The 20,475-nt window shown below is 38.8% G+C and overlaps 1 long non-coding RNA gene across 1 annotated transcript in view; it reads right to left on the bottom strand.

Annotated features, from left to right (window-relative positions):
• The window catches only part of LOC130540620 (uncharacterized), a 32,278-nt gene extending 12,019 nt beyond the window's left edge, over positions 1–20,259 (bottom strand). The window contains exons 1-3 of the long non-coding RNA XR_008954618.1: positions 20,083–20,259; positions 17,307–17,388; positions 14,931–15,045 (exon numbers count right to left, since the gene is read on the bottom strand). This is a non-coding gene — a long non-coding RNA (uncharacterized LOC130540620). The remainder of the gene's footprint in view (positions 1–14,930; positions 15,046–17,306; positions 17,389–20,082) is intronic.
• Positions 20,260–20,475: the final 216 nt, after the last annotated feature.

Below are 20,475 nucleotides of genomic sequence, written 5' to 3'. Positions count from 1 at the left end.
TTTTTCCCTTTTTTGACCACTGCCAAAAAACTGTCTTTCAAGAAGTAGAAACTACTCTGACTAATCAATCACAGTGAATGAAAGGATGAGTAGAGCGAAAGCATCGCATTTCCAATTCTGGTACAGTGGTCTGGAACAGACCAGAGCAGTGTGTCCTCAGCTTGTTGTACAGAATGACCTAGAGATTCAGGGTTTTTTTTTTTTTTTTTTTTTTTGAGACAGAGTCTCACTCTGTTGCCCAGGCTGGAGTGCAGTGGTGTGATCTCGACTCATTGTAACCTCTGCCTGCTGGGTTCAAGCGTTTCTCTTGTCTCAGCCTCCCGAGTAGCTGGGATTACAGGCATGCGCCACCACGCCCGGCTAATTTTTGTATTTTTAGTAGATATGGGGGTTTCGCCATGTTGGCCAGGCTGGTCTCGAACTCCTGACCTCAGGTGATCCGCCCACCTTGGCCTCCCAAAGTGCTGGGATTACAGGCGTGAGCCACTGTGCCCGGCTGATTCAGGTTTTTTTTAAGGGTTCCAAAGTTGATTCTTATGCTCAGGAAGGCTTGGGAAGCACAGATCTAAAGGAATGTGCTCTGGGTGAGGAAGTCAGAAAGCATGATGTTCAGCTCTAACTCTTTTTCTTAAAATCTAAATTTTATTGAGCCAAGTCCTCTGTGGCCTCTGATTCTCTCACATGTAAAATGAAAGGGCTGTATGGTACAGTCCCTGAGAACATTTTACATTCTGAATACATTTAATTCTTATACTAGTGAACCTTTTTTTTTTTTTTAAAGTAATTTTAGCATCCACACTCTACTCTTGACTTGGGTTGAGATTGTAGTTAATTAAAACCTCAGGCCTTTTTCCATGTGTTGCTCTCAAGCCAACATCTCTCCAGTCTGCAATTAGTTTTTGCATGCAGGTAAGGACTTACTATATTTTTCTGCCTAAATTTACTTTAATATTTGTAAACATTTTTAATGTACTATAATATGCATAAAGATAAGCGAGCATATTCCAGGAATATATTTGCTAATTTTTTACCAGCTACACCTGTGCATCCAGCACCCAGCTAAAAGAGCAGACTATTTGCACCACCCCAGAGCCCTTCTTTGTATTCCTTTCCAGACATTACCCATCTCCCCATGAGAAACCTCTACTATGACTTCTAACACATTTGTTTTGCTTTTTTGGGATGTATATAGAATCACAAATATATACTGGCTTCCTTTGTTTAATATTATGTTTTTGACAATTATGCATCTTGGTACATAGATTTATAGATCATTAATTCTCATCATTGTGTAGTATTCCATGGTGTAAAATACACCATGCTTATCCATTCTACTGATGGTGAGCATTTTGGTAATTTCCAACTTTGGCTAACTATGAATAATGCTGCTATGAAAGTTCTAGTAAATGTATTTTGGTGAACATACGTTTGCACTTCTCTTGGGTATATAACTAAAAGTTATATTACTAAGCAATAGTTCACTTACATATTTAGTTTCAGTAGATACTGCTACACTGTTTTCCAATGTGGTTGACTCAACTAAACCTCCCACGCACAGTGTATCAGTCTTCTAGTTGCTCCACCTCTTTGCCACATTTAGAATTTTTCATCGTAGTTATTGTAGCTTGTGTGTTGTGGTATCACATTGTGGTTTTAATTAGTAATTACCAATGATTAATCCAGTTGAATGATTTTTTTCACATGATTATTGGCAATCTTGATGTTATCTTTTGTGAAGTATCTACTCAAGTCTCTTGAGCACTTTTTCAATTGGGTATTTGCCTTTGTCTTATCAATTTGTTTTAGTACTTCATGTATTTTAGGTATAACTCCTTTTAAAATATATTTATTGTAAATACGTTCTCCTGCTCTATGGATTACATTTTCACTCAGTTGTGTCTTTTGAGAAACAGAATTTCTTAATTTTTCTATAGTTTAATTTATGATTTTTACCTTTATGTTTGATGCCTTTGTGTCCTGTTTAAAAATGGCTATTCTGAAGTTACAAAGGTACTCTTCTAGATTGTTTATTGTTTTACTCTTAACATTTAGATCTGTAATCTGTAATCCATCTGAAATTGAATATTTTGTTTGTTGGTTGCCTAGTTGGTATGATATGAGGCATGACTGTCTCTCTGTATACATACTTATGTATATATATATATACACACACATATATGCATATATATGTACACACACATACACATATGTACACACATACACATAGGTGTATGTACATACATACACATATACACACATATGTTTCTTTTGCCAGAATTATTTTCTTACAGTCTGGCATCCAAATTTAGCAATTACTCCCTGCCTCATGTCTCCTACAAATATAATTAGCATGCCATTAATACCAGCACAATAACTTTTTATTAAATAATTAAAATTAATTTAAAATTGAAGTAGACAAGTATTCTTAGGAGTCTTCTGTTGAAATGCAAATACATTTGGAGAAGAAGCACACTGAAATTTTGTAACACATATACACCTATTAGTGATTTATAAATCAGAAAGTCAGGCGCTTTTAGCAGCCCTATGGAAATTAGGTGAGAAATAGTTCTGAGAAACAGGATGGTGGTGAGGGTTAGCCAGCATGTGGTGCCTGGCTGGAAAGGGCCGGCCTCGGCAGGATGATGAAGCCAGGGCAATGTGCTAACTTAAGGCCAGAAGTGTCAGTGAGCTCTGAGAAGTGGGATGGAAAGGCAGGAAAGAAAAATATTTCTTGCCTTTAAATTGCGTGCAGGGCTGACTAAGAGTAACTAACTGTGATAATTTGTTTTTCCATAGAAGTACTAGCAAAGGACAATGAATGTTTCCATTACCCTCGCCCCCTCAACTTGTCAAGCCAGTCCCCACGAGTCACCCGGCTTTCCCCAGTCTCAGTTTCTCCTCTTCATAGAGGGAGATGGGAGGATGGCTGTCTTATCACTCTCTTTGCTGGAGCCTACTGCAGTTGTAGGGTTGCAAGACTCAAATGAGACTCCATAACCAGAAATAAATTATCTTCACTGCATCTCAGAAGACTGCTTTGTTACCCGCTTCAACCTCCATACCTTTATGTGTGAGGCTGAATGCGAGAGTGTGTGTGTCAGAATTTAAGACCAATCTACCAGAATGCAAGCTTGGCATTTAAGGATATTCTCTGGAGAGAGGATCCATGATAGTGGAATCACCCCAGCAGAGGCTGAGGTGACAAACATTGAGGGGGGACATCGAAGAAGCGTCAGGGGAGGTAGTATAGAGTGTATGAAGGATGTTTCGACTCCTGGTTTTATATAAGAAGTTGGCTCTGTGCTCACTCCACATGGGAAGTGCATCTGGCCCTTTTTGCACCTCAGTTATTAACATCTGCCTGTTCTTAGACTGAGTACATTTTAACACTCTATTTACATATACTAGTGCTGATAATTTTTTAACTGAAAAAAAATTTCTGGAGAAAATGACATTAAGGTTATTTAATTCCTTCATCAATTTGGTATCCAGAGTTAAATTGCCTCAATTTTTAAAAAAAAATTATTTTACTAAACTTGTTTTCATCTGGACAAATCCCTTTTACTGTAAATTTTATAAAAAATGTCTCCTTCGAATTTAAATCAATTTTTACCCATATGCAATTGTAAACTATCTTTTGTGGCCATAACTTCTACAAAGTCCAAATTTCATGTCTAAAAATGTTAGATCTAAATTTCTGAGAACATTTTGATATTTTAACAAATATTATTGTCATCAATATTTACTGTGTATAATTTTACTTATTTTCAGTCTATCTAAAATGATTTCTATCAAGTTTATTTTTTGTCTGTTTAATCATAAGGTGATTCTTTGCTCAATGTTTCACTTTCAACAATTTTACTGTGTGGAGTTTTAGCTATTGTTAATTTATTTGTGTGTTGATTGCTTCTATTATGCTTGTTTTTTTTTTTTTTTTTTGAGATGGAATCTTGCTCTGTCACCCAGGCTGGAGTGCAGTGGCATGATCTTGGCTCACTGTAACCTCTGCCTCCCAGGTTCAAGCGATTCTCCTGCCTCAGCCTCCCAAGCAGCTGGGATTACAGGCATGCACCACTATGCTTGACTAATTCTGTATTTTTAGTAGAGATGGGGTTTCACCATGTTGGCCAGGCTGGTCTAGAACTCCTGACCTCAGTTGATCCACCTGCCTTGGCCTCCCAAAATGCTGGGATTACAGGTGTGAGCCACTGCACCTAGCTGCTGCTTGATTTTTTTATAATGTGTCAATTGTGTAAATGTTTACTTTACCAGCTAGTTATGATTCTTGAATTAATTTTTTATCTGTAATGGCAGGTTCATAATGTTCACATGAGTAAGTTTCACTTTTACTTTTCTAAATCTGCATTAAAATGGCCTTGTACTTGAAAAAAATCTTCTTTTCTTCTTTAGAAATACATGTTCCATATTTCTCTACACAGATACAGAGGAGGGGGAAAACATATGTTCCTGTGGTAAGCAATCCCTTACACGTGGAGCCAAGGTAGAAAACAGGCAGGAATGATACGAAATCTGAAGTGAGGACTGGCTCTGAGAATAGCCATATCTAGTGGCAGCTGTGAGAGACCTATAACCAATGACAAGTGATGTCTTGGCTTGTAAAAAAAAGTTCTGACTTTTTAATAATTGCCATTCTGACTGGCATGAGATGGCATCTTACTTTGGTTTTGATTTGCATTTCTCTAATGATCAGTGATGTTGAGCTTTTTTGCATATGTTTGTTGACTGCTTAAATGTCTTCTATTGAGAAGTGTCTGTTCACATCCTTTGCCCACTTTTTAATGGTTTTTTTTTCTCATAAACATGTTTAATTTCCTTATAGATTCAGGATATTAGACCTTTGTCAGATGGATAGACTGCAAAAGTTTTCTCCCATTCTGTAGGTTGTCTGTCTGCTCTGATGATAGTTTCTTCTGCTGTGCAGAAACTCTTTAATTAGATCCCATTTGTTAATTTTTGCTTTTGTTGCAATTGCTTTTGATGTATTTGCCATGAAATCCTTTCCTGTGCCTATTTCCAGAATAGTATTACTAGATTTTGTTCTAGGACTTTTATAGTTTTGGGTTGTAAATTTAAGACTTTAATCCATTTTAATTTAATTTTTGTAAATGGTGTAAAGAAGGGGTCCAGTTCCAATTTTCTGCACATGGCTAGCCAGTTCTCCCAGCACCATTTATTAAATAAGGAATTATTTCCCCATTGCTTTTGTCAGGTTTGTCAAAGATTAGATGGTTGTAGATGTGCGGTCTTACTTCTGAGTTCTCTACTCTGTTCCATTGGTCTATGTGTCTGTTTTTCTATCAGTACCATGCTGTTTTGGTCACTGTAGCCTTGTAGTGTAATCTTAAGTCTATTTGTGGGAATGTAACTTAGTTTAACCATTGTGGAAGACAGTGTGGTGATTCCTGAAAGACCTTGAACCAGAAATACCATTTGACCCTGCAATTCCATTACTGGGTATATACCCCCCAAAATATAAATCATTCTATTATAAAGATACATGCACATGTATGTTATATTGCAACATTATTCACAACAGCAAAACTATGGAATCAACCCAAATGCCCATCAATGATAGACTGGATAAAGAAAATGTGGTGGCTGGGCCCGGTGGCTCACGCCTGTAATCCCAGCACTTTGGGAGGCCGAGGTGGGTGGATCACGAGGTCAGGAGATCCAGGCCAACATGGTGAAACCCGGTCTCTACTAAAAATATGAAAAATTAGCTGGGTGTGGTGGTGCGCACCTGTAATCCCAGCTATTCTGGAGTCTGAGGCAGGAGAATCACTTGAACCCAGGAGACAGAGGTTGCAATGAGCCGAGATTGTGCCACTGCACTCCGGCCTGGCAACAGAGCGAGACTCTGTCTCTAAAAAAAAAAAAAATAAGAAAAGAAAAAGAAAATGTGGTACATGGTACATATACACCATGGAATACTATGTAGTCGTAAAAAGGAATGAGATCATGTCCTTTGCAGGACATGGATGGAGCTGGAAGCCATTATCCTCAGCAAACACAGGAGCAGAAAACCAAACATCACTTGTTCTGACTTATAAGTGGGAGCTGAACAATGTGAACACATAGACACAGGAAGGGAACAACACACACTGGGGTCTGTCAGAGGGAGGGGGAAAGTCATCAGGAAATACAGCTTATGCATGCTGGGCTTAATACCTAGGTGATGGGGTGACGGGTGCAGCAAATCACCATGGCACGCATTTACCTATGTAACAAACCTGCACATCCTGCACATGCACCCAATAACTTAAAATTTAAAAAAGAGAAAGAAATCACAGCCAGTTCTCATTTGTGCTGAGGGGAATTCAGCAGGCATAACCAAGCAGAAGCCAGGGCTCCCTGCTGAAGCCACAGTGCAGGTGTTAGATGTTTGGTGATTGCCCTAGTAATGCACTGTGTGGAGAGGCTAAAAACTGCTTTCTCCTTTGAGATCCCCTTGATGCCTTATCTTTCCAGGCTAAGTCAATCCCCCATTTCCTCCGAAATGTGTGTTATATTCTGAAGTGGAAATACTCTGAATTCCAGTTGCAGCTAAGGGCTTACTTGAGCATAGAAGAGGTTAAGTCTTCCGACTTAGGTCTCCTTTGTGGCTATTTGAAAAAATTCAGAGATGAGGATCTCCTTGAGCTCAGGAGATTGGTTTCCCAGGGGGACACCCAGAATCAGATTCCTGCACTGAGCAGACTTTGCGTGGCTTCCCATGACCTGCTGCTATCTCAAGAATTTTTAAGTACTCAGAGAATGCCTTCTTGTTTATAGTGAAAAATAATTCAAGGTTTGAGGGATTTATTACTCAAGGCTGAAGGATAAACCTCTGCATTCTTCATTTTGGACCAAGGTGGCTCTCCCTAGAGCCTCTCAGCACCCTTGTTTCTTCTGGGCTGCACACTTCTTTTTTCAATAAGCTTCCGAGGCAGATAAGAAGAGGTGACCTCTGTCTCTACCCACTCTTCTGAAAGGTGGAGTCCAGAGAACAAGTCTTACATTTATATGAAATTGAAATCATTCATTGTTTAAAAGGCATTTATTGAGCATCTGCTATGTGCAAAATATTGTTCTTTATGTTGTGAAAAATACAAAAAATAAAAACCCAAAACAGAAAACAATCAATCAGAATACATTATCTCTTTCCTCAAGGAGACAATACAGGAGAGAGGAGAAAGATGAATAATGTTACATCTCAAGCCAAAAGCCTGCACACTACCTTGTGAATTCCAAGGGAGACATTCAAGGGTGTGGAGAAAGCCCAAACATGCGAGGGCAGAATGTATACTTTATTTATCTCTGGGGTAAACAAAGACATGGAGGCAAAGATATTTTGTAGGATAGTTCAGCCTGAGTCCACAGCACACATGTTGTGGAGTGCTGGGAAATGAGATTGAAGGTGGAAATGGTAGACTGAGGCTATGCTGTGGCATGTTTTGGATACAGAATAATACTGTCCTGCCCAAAATCAGCATTCTTTGATTGCATGAAGAAAGTGGAATTTTATGATTAATCTGGTGCAGTTAGTAGGAAATCATAAACAGGAAACTGACGCAGCATGGTCAGTGATGATAATTTTAATACACATATTAACTGGTTAATCTTCCTAAGTCATTTATAATATATAGGGAAGACATTATTGTCTACACTTTACAGATGAATACATTGAAGGTCAGAGGGGTTAAATGACTTGTTAAAAGTTACACATAAGAGCCGGGTGCAGTGGCTCACGCCTGTAATCCCAGCACTTTGGGAGGCTGAGGCGGGCGGATTGCCTGTGGTCAGGAGTTCAAGGCCAGCCTGGCCAACATGGTGAAACCCCATCTCTACTAAAAATACAAAAAAAAAAAGAAAATAGCCTGGTGTGGTGGCACACGCCTGTAATCCCAGCTACTGGGGAGGCTGAGGCAGGAGAATTGCTTGAGCCCGGGAGGTGGAGGTTGCAGTGCGCTGAGTTCATGCTACTGCACTCCAGCCTGGCCTACAGACTGGGACTCTGTCTAAACAAACAAACAAACAAACAAACAAACAAACAAAAAACAAAAGTTACACATAAGATAAAAGGACCAGCCTTCACTTAGACCCAAGCTTCTTTACTCTCTGTGTGTCTTTGGTATACCAAGTCCATCTTGTTCCAGAAACAACTAATCAGACCTCTTCTAAAATGTTCTGTAAAATTTAAGTTTTTGCAAACATAAGGTGGCTCTTGATCCACAGAGGTGGGAGGTGGACATAATTATTCAAGATATCTTTGCAGAGATTTTTTAAAAGCAGAGGAAATATATGCTGACTTTCTAAATTCCACCTTTTTATTTTTTACACAAGGTCTAATTCTGTCACCGAGGCTGGAGTGCAGTTATATAGCTCTCTGTAGCCTTAACCTCCTGGGTTCAAGTTATCCTCCCACCTCAGCCTCCCGAGTAGCTGGGACTATAGGCTTGCACCACCATGCTGGCTAATGTTTGCTTTTTTTATAGAGATGGGGCCTTACCATGTTGCCTGGGCTGGTCTCTTATTCCTGGACTCAAATGATCCTCCTGCCTTGGCCTCCCAAAGTGCTGGGATTACAGGTGTGAGCCACTGTTCCCAGCCTAAATTCCACTTCTTGAATAGTCCTGTCCATTTCAGTGTCTTGTGATGAAGAGATTTTATTTGAAGACTAGTGAAAATAGAGCGAAATTCATTCAGTGCTGAGATACTCCCTGCTAGTGAGTAATTTATAAAGGCAAGTTATTTTTCTTAGGCGAATAGGGAGTGACTGAACAATTATTATAACACTTCTGTGTTCATAGATCCAAAGCTACAGCTTTTCTTATTGCTAGAGGTGGGATGTCACATCATTGTAACTTGGCAACTGATAAGTTTACCAAGTTCTATTCAACATAACTTTTTTTTTCTGGCTCCATTTATGATGCAAGGGACCGCTGGGACTCCAGGAGGAAAAAGACTTTTTATCTAGAGAAAAATTTAGCTTATTTAGAGTCAGTTCTCTCTGGGGTTTTAGGAAAAACATCCAGAGTTGCCATGATTTGCCTCTTCCAATACTTCCTGGTTGTAAAACTTTCTTTTTAAATAATCTCTTCTACTCTTCCTCTTCTCACCCTACACTGTGCCCACCATTACAGATATATGGATATAAACTCAAGGCGCACATGAGCTGCTGAGACAGGGAGAGAATTCTATTCATTTGGCAGAAGTGGATTAAGGAAGAGACAGAGGCAGTCGGTTCCTATGACACTCACCAGAGGCTTGTTTTCTGGTTTTCAATTTCCCTTTCCTTCTTGTTTTTTTCTTGGCCCTTTCACCCCCTCACCAAAATTATTTTCGATTCACACCATTTTGGATATTGTTCCCTCTCTGTATTCTGGTATATTCCCAGATCAAGTCAACAGCTAAGAAAATATCTTGTAAGTCATTTTCTCCTTATTGTGAATTCCAGGGACTGAAAGACCAACATGAAAAGATTCCAGACACCAGGAAGACAGTGTCTCTACTTTTAATTCATTGTTGATTAACTTTTTCATTGAAGACCTGAATTCTGACAGTAAAAAAAAATTATTCTTCTCTAATAACTATTTTCAGACATGTTCTTTTGTATCTTCCTTTCCCACTTCTCATCACAGCTCAAGCATATTTCATAGATTTGTGGTCACATTCTGGGATTGCTAAATCCATTGAAACCTCAAATCTCATATGCAATACTATTTATCTGCTCTATCCAAATTCAGATTTAACTCATTGTTCAGGGATCGTGTGTGTGTGTGTGTGTGTGTGTGTGTGTGTGTGTGAGTGTGTGTGTATAGGGAGGGACTGTTTAATTTTCCATCATTCCTTTACTTCCTCTCTCTGCTGCTTCCGACTTCCCAGGGAGAAGGAAGGTAAAGGGATGAAGAGTTGGAGACAGGTGTATAGAAGCTGTGCTGGCTACTGCTGCACTCTCTCCTTTACAATGGTAGCTACTCCAGACAGTCTCCTGCCTTAGGAATGCACCATAAAAGAAGCAGTTATTGGTTTCCATTCTAGCCTATAACCTTTAAACCCCAGTGCATGCTTGTCATACCTGGGTGAAATTTCTCAGCTCAGCAGCAGTACTGATTTAAGCATAAGTGATTCTGCAGCTCCGCTTCATTAGGCTGGTGAATAAGTTGCCAATCTTGAGGCACTTCAACTCCATCTCTGTGGAGACCCTCTTGAAAAATCCCCCCAATGAGAAGGAGAGGAGAAAGGCCAGAGCGTTTCTGTCATGCTCTTCCTACTCTAACAACTCTCATTTATGAATTCCTTTTAGATTTCTGGCCTTGCTTTGTAGAAGCTGGTTGCTTCTCCAGAAGCTACCTGGCTTGAGGGGCACAGGACTAATCCTACTATTTTTTATTAAGCCCTAGAAGGTATATGTTGTAATTCCAAGATATTATCTTTAGGAGAAAGGGGCAATTATCTATTGCCCCTTAATTTGGGGCTAATAGAAAAGGAAAATTCTATTTAATATTCTGTTTAACATTCTTGTATTCTCAGACCCAATATAATGTATGGCATATAGTAGAGGTCTATTCAATATTTATTTACTGAAGGAATGAATAAATGAATTAATAAAAGAAAGATCAAATAATTAAAACTGAAGAAAAAGGAAAATCATTCTGGTTCAATGGTCCTAAAATTATATTAATGGCAATCTTATTAGTTATCTATTGTTGCCTAATAAATTTCTCCAAAACATTTATTATCTTAGAATTTGTGAGAGACAGGAATTTAGGAGGAGCTTAGCTGAATGGCCTGGATCATGGTCCCTCATGAAATTGTGGGCAAGATGTTGGCCAGAGCTGCAGGCATCTGAAACCTTGACTGGACTGGAGAATCCATATCCAAGATGGTGCACTCACAGAGCTGATGTCTCCACCACATGGCTTCTCCATAGAGCTACACACAATGTGGCAGCTGGATTTCCTCAGAGCCATAGTCAGAGAGAGACAGAGACTATACCAGAAGCTGCAATGTCTTTTATAACCCAGTGTAGGAAGAGACATAATTGCCATTTCTGACATAGTCTATATTTCACACAGGCCAACTCCAGTATAATGTGCAAGGTGACTACACAAGAGTGTGAATAGCAAGAGGTAAGAATCATTGAGGCTCATCTTGGAGGCTGACTATACCACAGCAAACTATTAATATGTTTTAACCCTTTGAATGCTCATAAATTCAACTACACAGAAAAAACAGACCAATTCCTTGAAAACCACCAGCCACCCAAACTCAGCCAAGATGAGTTTGCCAATCTGAATATTTCTATAACCATTAAGTAAATTCAATTTGTAATTAAGATGTCCGGAAGAAGAAATGTCCAGGTCCAGGTGGTTTCACTGGAGAGTGCTACCAACTTTTAAGAAGGATTGACACCAATTTTAGGTAATATTTTTCATCTCATTTTTTGAGACTAGAATTACTCTGATACCAAAAACTGAAAAGAAAATACAAATTTAAAAAAATAAAGAAAACTATAGGCAATTATTCCTCATAACAAAAATCCTCCACAAAATATTAGCAAATCAACTACAGCAATATATAAAATGAATTATATACCATGACTAAGCAGGCTTTATTCCAACTATGTGGGGCCGATCTAACATTCAAAATCGATCAGTATAATTCACCATATCAACATGTTAAAGAAGAAAAATCACATGATCATATAAATCAATATAGAGCAAAGCATTTGACAAAATTCAACATCCATTCATGATTGAAAAAAATAACTCAGAAAAATAGGAATAGAAGGGAACTTCTTCAACTTACTAATGAGCATCTATAAAAACCCTTTATCTAACATCATACCTAAGTGTAGATGACTTTCTCACCAAATTTTCTCCCTAAGTTTAGGAACAAGGCAAGGATATCTATCCACTAACCTTAATCAACATAGTACTAAAAGTTTCAGCCATTACAATAAGGCAAACGAAACAAACAAACAGGTTGGAAGTTTGTAAAGTAAGAAATAAAACTGTCCCTATTTTCAGATGACATAATTATTTACATAGAAAATTTCAAGGAATCTGCCTCCCAAAAAGTCCTCAAGTTTTCAGAATACAAGATCAACACACAAAAATTAGTCACATTTTCTGTGTACTAACAACAAATACCTGAAAATCAAAATTAGACAATTCAAAACACAATCTTTTACAAAATAACTCTAAAGAAAATGAAATACTTAGCTATAAACTTAACAGGATATGTATAATCTCTTTATGCTGAAAATTATAAAATGCTATGATGAAACTTAAAGAAGAGCTAAATAAATGGGAATACTGTGTTTATGAATTGAAAAGACTCAAAATAATACAATTGTCAATTCTCCCCAAATTGATCTATAGGTAAAATATAATCCCTATCTAAATCTCAGCAAGATATTTTGTAGACATACACAAGTGTATTTGAAAATTAGTATGAAAAGACATATAGCCTAGAAATGTGAAAACAATCTTGAAAGTAAAGAATAAAGTGGGAAGAGGCACTCCAGCCGATACGAAGGCTTACTAAGGCTGCAGTAATCAAGACAGTGTAGAATTGGTGGAGAGACAGACATAGATCAATAGAAAAAGAGCAGAATAGATAATGCAGATGCAGACCTAAATATGCCCATATGATTATTTAAACTTTTTATTTTGAGGTAATTATAGATTCACATGCAGCAGTAAGACATAATAGAGAAAGATCCCATGTAAACTTTACCTAGTCTTCCTCAATGGTAACATCTTGCAAAACCATTGTATAATATTACACCAGGATATTGACATTGATATGGGCAAGAGATAGAAGAGTTCTGTCATCACAAAGGTCCTGTATTGCTGTTTCGTAGCCACAGTTTCCTACCACCTCCCTCAGTCTTTAAAAATCACCAATCCATTTTCCATTTCTCTAATTATGTCACCTAAAGAATGTTGTATAAATGAAATCAAATAGTATGTAGGCCTTCAGGGCTGGCTTTTTTTTTTTTCTTTCACTCAGCCTAATTCCTTGGATACAAATTTTTGCATGTATCGGTAGTTTGGTATTTTTTTTTTTTTTTAAATCACTGGGTAGTGAGTGTTCCGTGCTGTGGATACAGCAGAGTTGGCTGAACCATTCATCTGTTGAAGGACATCTGGTTTGCTCTAGTACTTGGCCATTATGGATAGAACTGCCCTAAACATTCATATACAGGTTTTAACCACCATATTGATTTAGGTTGAACAAACACGTCTAAGGAAATGTTTCCATTTGTGGAAATATCTTCAGTAATTATAAAATATTACTGAGATATTTAAGAAGTTACGGGGAAGGGAAGGTGTTCCAGAAGATTTTAAGCACTCTTCTCTTTAAACCTTGTGAGAGGTGACAACATGCTGGCGGCCCACACTCGCTCTCAGCGCCTCCTCGGTCTGGGCGTCCGCTCTGGCCATTCTTGAGGAGCCCTTCAGCCCGCCACTGCACTGTGGGAGCCCCTCTCTGGGCTGGCCAAGGCTGGAGCCTGCTCCCTCTGCTTGCGGGGAGGTGTGGAAGGAGAGGCATGGGCAGGAACCTGGGCTGCACGTGGCACTTGTGGGCCAGGGCGAGTTCCAGGTGGGCGTGGGCTCGGCAGGCCCTGCTTAGAGGCAACGACTGGCACCGCCGGCCCTGGACAATGAGGGGCTTAGCACCCGGGCCGGCAGCTGCAGTGGGGGTGCCGAGTCCCCCCAGCACTGCTGGCCCACACATGTCGTGCTCAAATTCTCGCAAGGCCTCAGCTGCCTCCCCGTGGGGCAGGGCTTGGGACCTGCAGCCTGCCATGCCCGTGTCCCCCCGCGGTGCGCTCCAGCGCAGGCTGAGCCTCCCCGACGGGTGCCGCCCACTCCTCCTTGGCTCCCGGTCCCATGGATCGCCCAAGGGCTGAGAAGTGCAGGTGCAGAACATGGGACTGGCAGGCAGCTCCACCCGTGGCCCTGGCGCGGGATCCACTAGGGAAGCCAGTTAGGTTCCTGAGTTGGGTGGGGACACGGAGAACTTTTTTGTCTAGCTGGAGGATTGTATATGCACCAATCAGCACTCTGTGTCTAGCTCCGGGTTCATGGATGCACCAATCAGCACTCTGTGTCTAGCTAATCTGGCGGGGACTTGGAGAACTTTATGTCTAGCTAAAGGATTGTAAATACACCAATCAGCATTCTTTGTCTAGCTCAAGGTTTGTAAACACACCAATCGGCACTCTGTGTGTAGCTCAAAGTTTGTAAATGCCCCAATCAGCACTCTGTATCTAGCTAAAGGTTTGTAAACACACCAATCAGTGCTCTGTGTCTAGCTAATCTGGTGGGGACTTGGAGAACTTTTACTGTCTAGCTGGAGGATTGTAAATGCAGCAATCAGCACTCTGTGTCTAGCTCAGGGATTGCAAACGCACCAATCAGTTACCTGTCAGAACGGGCCAATCAGCTCTCTGCAAAATGGACCAATCAGCTCTCTGTAAAATGGGCCAATCAGCAGGATGTGGGTGGAGTCAGATAAGGGAATAAACGCAGGCTGCCTGAGCCTGCAGTGGCAACCCAGTCTTTGTTGTTTCACTCTTTGTGATAAATGTTGTGGCTGCTCACTCTTTGGGTCCCCACTGCTTTTACGAGCTGTAACACTCACCGCGAAGGTCTGCAGCCTCACTCCTGAAGCCAGCGAGACCAAGAACCCACCAGAAGGAAGAAACTCTTGAACACGTCTGAACTTCAGAAGGAACAAACTCTGGACACACCATGTTTAAGAACTGTAACACTCACGGCAGGGGTCCACGGCTTCATTCTTGAAGTCAGTGAGACCAAGAACCCACCAATCTCGGACACATTTGAGCCTCTCCACAGGCCTCTCCTTTAAACTCTTTCTTCCTTCAGATGTCCCTGACACCCCATCCTTACCCAACATTCGTTGAGACACCTTATCTCTTTCCACCAGATCCTGAAGCCTGTGTGTTTAGTTCCCTTCTCATGTCTCTCAAATTCCAGTTAGGAAAAAGAAGGATGGATTCTGATTCTGTTTGGAATGATGAAGAAGAAAAGGAAAAGAAAATGGTTATCTTCAGAAGTTATCTGATTTCCTACCAAATTCCTAAACTCAAACATAGTTCACCAACATTGCTGTTAATTTCCTTCCAATGATGTGTATCTAGTTTGCATAAAAACGTATTATCCATTTATTAACATGGCTTTTGCCTTTTTTGTTGTGAAGGAATAACCAAGATTTAGTTATTCTAAAAGTATGGATACCTATGTCTTGGCCTTAAATTCATTTTAAGGCTTTATTACATTGACTAAAAATGCCTTTGTCTGAGTTTTTTAGATAAATGGCACAATGCCAAAACTTCATCTAGCATCTTACATATAGATTCAACTCAATAAACATCTGACGAATTAATACTCCTTTTTTTTATTTTTAGAGCATAGTGGGGATTAGGGAGATAGTGAAAGCAATTTATAGTGCCACCTGAGGCATGGTGAAGAAAGCAGGGAGCTATTTACAAATATTTTAGAGATCATATGTGAAACTAGGATTGGATTTATAGAAATGGTAGATTATCATACATGTCTTTACAGAGCAGAGAGATGGTCAATGGATGTAACTATCAGGTTGATAGACACAGGCCATCTTGTGAAAGATCTTTCCAATAATGAGCTATTTAGAACTGAGAATCCACTGATATTTGAAGTAGTAATCTACCCATCATCAGGAATATTCTACTAAAAATTTCAACATTAAGGAAGAAGGTATTGTGGCATTGAGTGAAAAGTAGAGCGACATAATCTTGAAGGCCCATGCAGTTCTAAGATTCTACATGGTTATACCCATTGATTTAAAAAATTCTGTAAATTTTTTAACATTCAAAAATGTGCATAAATGTAGACTTGTGAACAAGTTCCTATTAAAATATTCCTATACATAATGCCATTGGAAACAAAGTCATCTGCTCAATCACCAAGTGGTTTGGGCGTCTTTAACTAAATAAACTGAAAAGTAGACGCATGAAGAAAATATTGACATGGACTGGCAGAAATGTAAAATCTGTTACAAACGCTGACAAATTTCAGAGCATTAACTCTATTTTGCGGAATCCCTAATGTTTTATTGAAAAGGGAATATTCTTTAACTCAACACTATACTAGTTGTTATGGTTAGTCTTCTGGTTAACTCAGCTAAAAAGCAGGTTATTTAATCAAACGCTAGTCTGGGTGTTACTGTGAAGGTATTTTGCTGATGCAGTTGTCTTTAAGTAAAAGGTATTACCCATGATAATGTGGACGAATGTCATCCAATCAATTGAAAGCTGAACAGCACAGTAAGCTGAACCATCCATCTGTTGAAGGACAGCCTAAGGGATACCCTGGAGGAGGAATTCTGTCTCAAGGCCCTAGCATCAAATCTGTAGCATCAAATCCTACCAGAGTTTCCACACTGTGAGCCTGACATATGGGTTTCAGACTTGACAGTCCTGACAACTGGGATGAGGCAACTACTCAATCAATCAAACAAACAAAGGTGGATTGACATATTCTCTTGGTTCTTTTTCTATGGAGGATCCTGACTGATACACTAGTTCTCTTATGTCCACTACTGAAATGCCTGCTTTAGGGAGAAGATGTTGTAATTTGATTGGTATATTCCAGAGTGTACTGAAGTCAAAATCATGATTGCATTAAAATGGTATAGCTCTCTTTACCTCCATTTATATTTCTTTTGTGCCATACCTTCATTTATGCAAGCATTTTTTGCATTAATTCATCTTTATATGAGCCAAATGATTGTAGTCATTTGTGGTGGCCAAGTTCAAGAATTTGATAAGATTACTCACTGTCGGACATAGAAAAGATCTTAGAAATCAACCAGGCCAAACTCTCAATAGACGTGGAAGAAAGATAGCAAAATGATTGCTATTGCTAGTACTGGGCTGAGCAGCCATGTTTCACACACACAATTTTATCATTCTACTCTGCCTTCCTCTTCCTCCTGCCAGTAGTCTCCTCTCTCCCCGAGAAAATGAAAACTGACTGATTTTGCTACCATATGGTAAACAAGTTAGCGTCTGGAATGAGGACAGATGATTATGGATGGAGTATACAAAATCATGAGGAACAGAAGTTGCTACGTTCTATTCTGGATTCCTACTATGAGCAAAGGCATTCAAGTCTCCAAAATTAGGGTGACCAGCCACATCCTTTGGTTTCTGGAGCCCTCTAGGAACTCTGGCACAATCAAACTAATACATTAGACTTGAATTCACATATGGTTCAAATATGTACCTTTCTCTGTCCAAATATAAAGCATCCAAGAATGAAAAAGATCTTTTGCTTCCAACAGCAACTGGTAGAATTTGTTTCCTCTCTAAATATAGTTTCATTTTTGAAATAAAACCAAGAGATTAACAAACAGATTATGATATTTGTACAGAAAAAGTGAAATGCAGTGTCTTAGATTTGATGCTGAAGTGGGACATCGGCTTGCTTCTTGGAAGTGTGACTCTTCATTGTATATGGTTGCGAATACTCTTCCAGCTAGCATTTTATACCCTGATGTTACTCATTTTTTATTGGGGAGCACGAATTTGGGTTATGAGGCAAATAAGTTCTTAATGCCTAGAAACAGATTGAAATACAGTGTTATAGATCTTACAACATTTTCCTACAGAGGTTAAAAATATTCAGAGATTCCTGAGTTTTAGTCACATGAAATTTTGTGCTTACGCCTTTTTCTCAATTTTGCACATATAATCCAAAGAATAAATGAATGACTCTAAATTAATGTCTCTAAAAGGTTGCTAGACATAGTACCTCATTGGATCTCGATGTTAACCCTATGATGCACATTAGGCTGAAAAAACTAAAGCTACAGTAGAGAGTTTTGTGATTTCCCAACATCAATTACCTAGTGATCAGCAGAGTAGGATCTTAAATCTATGTTTTTTTGTCTCTAAATGTCATGTCTTTTGATTAAGATTTTTAACCATATAGATTATGAAAAAGAAAAGTTAAACAATGAACCACTCTATTTCTTATTTATGATTTGATAAAGATTGACTCTCCTGGAATTTAATTCTCAGTGTCTAAATTTAATATCAAGTTTTCTAATAAAGTTTTATTTTTATATCTGTGGAATGCATGTCTGCCATAAATGTTGAGCAATTTCCACACTGTTGTAAGTAATGAATGTGAAATTCAAGTGCTTCTGTGATTTATGCCAGGTTGTTGGCATTCAACCATGACTCACAACTCCAAGCCAGCAGTTCTAAATCTCTCCAGTCCCACCTTTCAGTTGGGGAGTTCCCAGGGTTAATGGTCTTTGGAGCCAATATGCTCCCTGAGTTAGCTTTGAAGGTGATTCATTGCTCTGGTATGAAGTTTGAGGACCAGCCAGTTTAGGTGGATTCCATTCAGCACCCAGTTCAACAGACAACACAAGACTGATTCAAACCCTGGCTCTCCCACCTACATAAATGTTACAAAATCAACAAACATTCACTTTACAATAATTTGATTTGCATTTTTAATTCAGTCACCAGTTATCTACATTGGACAATGTGGAAAAGAAAAGTTGACTTGCTTATTACTGTTGGCTTATGCTGGCAGGAGGGTTAATCTTTGCCCAGAAAGTGTACATGTCACAGCTGAGTCAGTCTATCTGTCTAGAACACTCCTCAACACTTACGCTGTTACTTGTCTGAAGAAGTCTGTTTTTCATCCTCTGTTGTGATGAATGCCCATATTTTTACTCAAACTTGAGCCTTTTTTCAACCAGTAAAAATAAACCTTCTTGTCCTAAATAAAAAAGACCACCTCAAAAGATGGTTCAAAAGGCATCTTGGAAGTCAAGTAGCACTTACGCAGCATGATTTGCTTGTATTACTGTAAGTGACAATGACTCAAAATCATATGGATTAAATTTTCTTACAAATAAATACAGGGTCACTAATATAGAGTTTGGTTTGTATTTTGCCAATACTACAGCAACTTAATAAGGATTCGTAGCCTTTCTTGAACCAGAAGGATCTGCTGTTCAACAGTAGAAAGTAAAATGGATCACAAATATGTAATGTTCCAATAGATATCAAGGCATTCTAAAGTCTTTTTTAAAATTAGGCTAGCTGTTGATTTTGGTTATAGTTAAAAATTTGCAAATGCTGTAATTTTTAAGTTAACATAAACAAATACTATTGTGGTTAATTAAAACATTTCTTTTTTCATTAGAAGGCATTGCCAGTAATGAAACTAGGGACAAATATTTAAGATGAAAAGAGACAAAGAGCAAGTCACTGACAAAGCAAAACAAGAATTGAAAATTTCTTCTTCCAAGCCCCTTACTCATTTTTTGCTTTCCAACTTCATCTAGTGATTAAAGATAACATAATATTAACAGTAACACATAAGATGAAAATAGTACTAAATGCAATAATGCAACCTTAACTAAATGTAAAAAAGTAACTTAATATCCATGCTTAGAAATGGATTACTTAATGATTCAATTGTTGGACTTGTCCAGCTAAAATATAGGCAAAATATGGTTCTAAACTGGAGAAATTATTATCTGAAGATAATTGATAAGATCCTCCTTTTTTCAGCCATGTCACCAGTTATATGCAAATAGCTATAGGTTATAGTGAATAATTCAACTTCATCTGGATAATGCTGAACAAAACTCTAGAAAGGAATTGTAAAAATCAAATGTTTTTATTTTTATAATTTTGACTCAAAGCCAAGTCTTACAGGGTTTTGCTTGGAATTATATTCCTTTATTTGCAAGCAAAGAGTTCCCTAGGCTTTTAGATTGGCAGAGCTAGTAAAATACTGTTCATCTGAGGCTATTGAATCTTAGCATTCTAAAAAGTTCCAGTCTACTACTGCTGCTAAACTTAACCTCAGGTGAGCCACACCACTGAGGCATGAGGTTCACTATTCTTTCCAGTGTATGAAGTGAAAGTTCCTTCTGCCTGTGGTTTGACGAACACACTCAGACAGGATCAACCTGAGTAAGGCCAGTTCTTTAGCTTTTCATTGCTTTACCAATTATTACTTTAGTGCTTACCAGGTATTCAGGTACAGCGTGAGGTCCAAGCAATATTTTTAGTTCCAGGGAACTCAAAGTCTGGTAGTGCAGAGAAATGTTGAAATAAATAATTATGGTTGAATATGAATCTATAATAGAAGTAGACATAGAGTGCTGTGGTCTTTCAGAATTCAGAATGACTAGTTATTTGAGGTTGGAGTTGGGGCGAGGCCGTATCAATTGTCTAGTACAGTGTAACAAACCATTCCAAAAAAGAACCTTCAAACAAAAGATATTGTTCATGATTTTGCTCTGGGATCTGGGCTCAGCCACACAGCTCTTCTGTTGGCATCTCTTGGGATTACTCATGGTGTTTTGGCCGCAGCCAGAGGATCCAAGAAAGTTTCCTTCAAATACTTGGCAGTAACATGG

The sequence above is a fragment of the Pan paniscus genome, chromosome 9, assembly GCF_029289425.2.
Source record: "Pan paniscus chromosome 9, NHGRI_mPanPan1-v2.0_pri, whole genome shotgun sequence".
NCBI lineage: Eukaryota > Metazoa > Chordata > Mammalia > Primates > Hominidae > Pan > Pan paniscus.
The sequence above is the reverse complement of the archived record's forward strand: the minus strand, read 5'-3'. Positions and strand labels throughout refer to the sequence as shown.